This window comes from Haliotis rufescens, unplaced genomic scaffold, assembly GCF_023055435.1.
Source record: "Haliotis rufescens isolate VD_foot unplaced genomic scaffold, xgHalRufe1.0.p SCAF_17, whole genome shotgun sequence".
NCBI classification, from domain to species: Eukaryota; Metazoa; Mollusca; class Gastropoda; order Lepetellida; family Haliotidae; genus Haliotis; species Haliotis rufescens.
In genome coordinates this window covers 13,845,318-13,851,611 of record NW_025963857.1, presented here as the reverse complement: position 1 = coordinate 13,851,611, position 6,294 = coordinate 13,845,318, and positions in this window count along the sequence as shown.

Here is a 6,294-nt window from a genome sequence, read left to right as displayed (position 1 = left end):
TACACGGCCGTTCATCACTCACCTCAATTCCCTACACCCGCGTGAGACATGCAGCCTTGAAAAACAGCTGTAATCAGAGATCGTTGCTTAGTCTGTAGACTCTGACGACGATTTGAGGTAATTTATTTCTCCTTGCAAAACATTTTTATATACGTACATACTTGTAAACAACATTCAATTACCGAAGAAGTCGTTATCGATTGCCAGAGGTCAAATAGTTTTCCTTCAGGCGTTGTTTTGGGAAAATATCACCAAGGTGTTGACGTAGTCATGTTAACGAAATACCATAATACCTACCGTTGACGATGTTACACAGGATGTCATTGTGCGTTGATGTAGAATGAGGTGAGGTGAGTGAGTGAGTGGGGTTTAACGCCGCTTTTAACAGTATTCAGTTATATCGCGGCGTGTCAGTTTAATGTGGGAGGAAAGCCCGAAGTGATGCAGGTCTCAGACGTTTACCACTTCGGTGAAACCCACGAGCACGGGTATGATGCTGACAAACCTAGAAACATAATCGGGGAGAGTCGGGATTCGAACCCACAATCATAGGTTTCTGGTGTGTCCAAGGGACGCAACTCTGCACAGCGAATCGCGGCGCCTTAGACGACTGGGCCACCCGTGCCCCCTGAGGTGAGGTGAAATTGGGTTTAACGTCGCGTCCAAGATTATTGCACTTATATAGCGAAGTGCTTACACGTGTGTGTGGCTGCTTGTACTACTCAGGACTGATGCCGATTTAAAGTGCGAGCTTGCTGAGATACCAGTTTAACATGAATACCCCACTCAGACACAGTATGCTGACACCGAGCCGACCAGTCCTTGTTTTAGCCCCTTAATGTCGAGCGCCAGACAGGGTAACAACAAGTACCATCATTTACGTCTTTTGGTATGACGCGGCCGGGGATCGAACCCCGGACCTTTACCTGGCGGACGCTCTACCACTAGACCACGGAGGGGGTCTGTAGAGAATGAAATCTATACAAATGCGTGTGGGTAAAAGAGATAATATAGTTAAGTGATCGGGGAATAACAAAATGCCAATACTACACATTACAATAAGGCACAGGTGATTACGCATGCCAATACTACACATTACAATAAGGCACAGGTGATTACGCATGCCAATACTACACATTACAATAAGGCACAGGTGATTACGCATGCCAATACTACACATTACAACAAGGCACAGTTGATTACGCATGCCAATACTACACGCTACAATATTACATAGGGAATCACACTGCAGTACTACACAAGGCGATGCTACAAGGGTAATTAGGACTGTGCACGGCTAAGATAGTTATAACATGTTTGTATTCTGAGCATGGAGCTGCTCCTCATGGGCGTCTCATGGCATGAGAATTAACCGTAATTCCCTCTCGGCTGGCAGTATGTATCGTGACATACCACCATTCCATCTTTGGGTGTATCAGCAGAGGCTTGAAATAGACATCGGAGTCTTTGACTGCCGCGACTACTGGCTTTTGACGTACAGATGTTGCACGGTCGTGTATCCAAGAGCAGGGCGACATCAAAGGACGCTTGGTAATGCATGTCGCGTGGGCAACTACCATATGAACCACTGTCGCTTTCAGGATTTTAGTTTTGAAATTTATATTTGGGATCGAAATGGTAACTTTTATCACGCAACGGATACCCTGAAATGATATGTTAACGCAAAGTACATTATTGAACTACATTATGGGAATATATCTACAGAACTTTGAAACTCGCTTCATGCAGGACACAAGGAGTTACATAACAGACATAACAGACATAATATACGTAGTTATTTTTTTAAAACAGACATCATGCATTATTCCAATATAAATAATTTATTTCAACAATATAAACAGTTATCATTTTCTTGTGCGCGAAAAATATTTGACTCTAAAGTTACATCAATATTATTATATGCATCTGAAATATGAGGAATGAAATATATCAAGAAAGTATTGAAAAAGTCCACGCAGCCTTCTTTGGAAAGTTTGCTGCTCACAAAGTTAACCTTGGTGAGATAGGACGCCATTGTCTGTATATATCTACACAAATGAGAGCTGTTAAATATTGGATTAGATTATTAAGAATGAGTGAATGCAGATATCCTCATTGTTATACCATGCTAAACAAATTGGACATCAGAAATACGCTATTTTCTATTCTCTTGCGGATTTTCACATGTATGGATTGCACAAGACGCCGGTGATGATAAACAATCCTTATAAATATTAAGACAACGATTAACAGATATGTACATCCAAACTTGGCATGATGCAATTAAAAATTCTAACTTTTTATCTCATAACAGTGCAATGAAAGTATCGCTCTTAGAACCAGAATCTTACATCAATAACCTACGAAGCGTTTTCTGTAAATTTAGACTATCTTTACATACCTTTAAGGTAAATAGATAAAAAAAAAAGTGAAAATGTTCGATACTCTATGTACATAGTATTGTAATTTAGCGTCTGTTGAAGATGAGCATCATATCATGTGTATATGCCCTAAGTACTCATTTATTAGAATAAGGTATTTACCTCATTATAGCTTTACCAGCACTCAGTCAATGGTAAACTTGATAAATAATAGACATGTACATCTCCTTAAATCTATTGCTCTGTTTCTAAAACATGTTTTTTTCAATTACGAACTCTCACGTGACCGTACTGCTGAATAAACTACTACTAATAAGTTTTTTTCAAGCATATTTCTGGGAGAGTTTCTTTTGTTTTCAAACAAAACCACATATCTCTATATGATTTAACTTCGGCAGGGAATATAATCATCATTATCAAGTGCTTTCCACCAGTCATCAACCAATCTGAGTACTGAAGTCTGAAAACTAAACTCTGGTCTAAAAACTGCTAAATAGGGACTAAAAACTGTACGAAAATGAAGACGCTACTTCCTCATAACAATAATGTGTGGATCATAAATAGATTGCGTCCGTATCTGCATCCGGCTAATTGAATGTCGGGTCAGAATTAATTCCGTATAAGTTCCCCTTGACAAACAACGAGGTCGGTCACCATGATTCAAGGGAATGTAACCATATAATTATTCTCGCGGCAAACAAAAGAGAGGGCTATGGCATACAAAGCCTTGGTTTAAAAATAACAGAAACACTACCCGATATAAACTGACAGCCAAAAGAAACTTTACCACTTTTAATATGAATTGCAAAAATTCAAAAACACAAGTTTGAACTAAATCAATGCAAAACACATCGTCCAAACAAAACTATGCTCTATGCAAAAAGTGGTACACGTCCACGGCACGTTTTTTATTGTTGTAGTAAATGCGAAAAAGTGAAAAACACGTTCCGCTTGGGCAGCCGAAGCTACACATGCAAAAGGGGTATATGAATGATGCGGACGCCTTGTCAGACACTCACACTGATAATGATAAAACAAACACCACAGAAATGCCACGCCTGACGCCCGAACAACGCGAGCGGACCTGGGTATGATACAGATGGGAGCCACCAATGTCCACATTCATAGAACTTTTGGTTGCCCCCGTGTTGCTGTAACTAACCTGATGCAACGTTACAGGGAGACCTTGTAGACATCAGACAGGCCAAGAACAGGCATACCCAGGGTAACTACGCCCAATGAAGACCTGTACTTGCGTACTTCGCATCTCCGGAATCGATTCCTGACAGTGACGTCATCAGCGACGAATGCATTAGGCCATATGGTCAGTCGACAGTCAGTGGCCAGGCGACTTGGGACGTAAGGAATTAGGGCTTACATGGGACAGTTATCGTCGTCAGAGATTGAGAAGGGCCCGGACTTTTCAAATACTATTATATTTTATGGGATCATTTTGTGTCACGTAATATTTTCACAAATTAAACATACTGGCATTTCGTCTTGATGAATATATTTGGGTGTTTATACGCTGTTTGAAAAATACATTTTGGTACGTCAAAAATTATTATATATGACAGACAGACAGTTTTTTTTGCATGAAGGCCATCAGACCAATAGTACAAAAAGGTTTACAGTACCATTTTACAGAGAGTTATTTCTTAAGGGAAGATAAACAATTCAGGAACCTGGCAAAGTTTAACATGACATTAACATTTTATGACTGACATATTCTTTGTAATGAATAATAAATTTAGTTATCTTTTACAGTTTGGGGAATTAGATATTTCCGCTCACTATCGTAGAGGACACAGCGGTATATAACATGTATTTTGTCTTTAATTACATTACAATGCTTGCACAAAACAGTTTACTAAACCTCTACGTACCAACTGGATACCAGGGGGGGGGGGGGGGGGGGGGGGGGGGGTATGGCCAATTTAGTAAGCAGTCGTTTATACTCACAATTATTAGTATTTAAAAGATAATGTTCACATGTTAAATTCAGCTTATGAGACATAAAATTCAAGAAATGTGGTACCTAGCGATGCATGCCAATCTTGAATTGTTCAGTCATAAACTCTTTCACTAAATTTATAAACAAATAGATTGGTATCACCCATATCTTGTGCAAACCAGACAAAGCCAAAAAACATAACGAAATAGTAAATGTTTCACATAAGTTGCCTAATTAGGGCGTTTTCTGTCGGCCGTTATAAATAACATTTTATAACATTGTAATGGATACCTACTTGGGTGCATTTGTAATATTTTGAACTAGTACTTAGTACATTTAATATGATAAATAGCATGCAGTGGAACTCTACCACATTCTCCATAGGCTACTGCATGGGCTGATCTGTACCTTGTAACCATAAGCCCAAGATATTTATGTGCGTTAACAGTTTCCACAATTTTTAAAAGAATATACATCAGCGCTGACACCTATCAACCATACCAAATGCCTTGCGGAAGTCAGTAAAGGCACAATATATTTCACCCTTCGTGATGAGTGATGTACTTTTGAATGGCTTGCAAGATAAAAATATTTTGTCAACGGTCGAATTAGTATTAATGCTGACATAAATGTTATGACACGGAAATCATAAAAAAACACCTAGGGGGCGGTGGGGTAACCTAGTGGTTAAAGCGTTCGCTCGTCACGCCGAAGACCCGGGTTCGATTCCCGACATGGGTACAATGTGTGAAGCCCATTTCTGGTGTCCCCCGCCGTGATATTACTGGAATATTGCTAAAAGCGGCGTAAAACCATACTCACTCACTCATAGTCTGATTAATATTCTATTCAAAAGAAGTTAAAGAACGCCCGTGGTTTTCATTTGACAGTAGTTTATCGGACTATCATGGTATGACAGATTAACGGTAGTCATATGTAAAAAAGGTGTTCTTCAACTTCTTTGAATGGTATATAACGCACCCTGTTACAGCGGGTTTTTTTATATTACGGTAAATATGCAGTGAGAAAGGCTATATGACTGTGGCCTGTAAATAATCGAATCTGGACTAGACGACCAGCCATTGATGTTATAAGGAACGTCCCAAGCAGACAGAATATACGATGGCAGCAGTCAACCAAGGGGCCGAGTCTGACGAACCGATCCATGTTGTGCCTCTTACGAGTTATTAGAATTACTATAGGTTGCTAGTGATCATTTCAAATACCGAATCATCATGGATAAAATGTAATCACACCATGGCGATACGTCAATGCTAAGTATATATATACATTTTTGAAAGAGATAAAACTTTGTTTTAGATTTATGCAAAATGTTATAAAACAAGTAAGTACCCAAAACAATATCATAGAAGGTTTAGCGTTAAAGCCTAATAAGTAACGTAGTAATATACCATTCAAATCTGACTGCACTCTTGCTATAATACAGATATCACATTTTTGCTTTGAGATGTATTCATACCAGAATAAAATATCAGCTGTAACATGTTGAAATGGTGGCTGGACAGGAAGTGTATTTTACCGTAATTACTCAAATAATCATGAATATATTTTCTGAGATTCTGTGTATATATGCCGAATGTACAGGTACAACCAAGTCTCGCCACGCCTTTAAAACCTTGAAGCAAAGTCTTGTGGGTTTCGACACATGTTAAGTTTTCCCGTGCGACGTTTAGGTCAAACGTTTACCGAGCTTGATAAAGGTACAAGTATAAAAAAGCATGAAAAGGCCAACAGCATATGTGCCGATACGTTGTATTTGCACGAATAAAGAAGTTAAAATCAGTTTGTCAACTCCGTCTTCATTGATGCTACATCTTCTAAAAGCTGTAGATCCTATTTAATGCAGCTATTTAGTATTGTAATATATATAATTGGCGTGAATTCAATGAAGCAGTTGTTGATAGACGAAAAGGAGAATCTGTTCCGATCCAATGACCC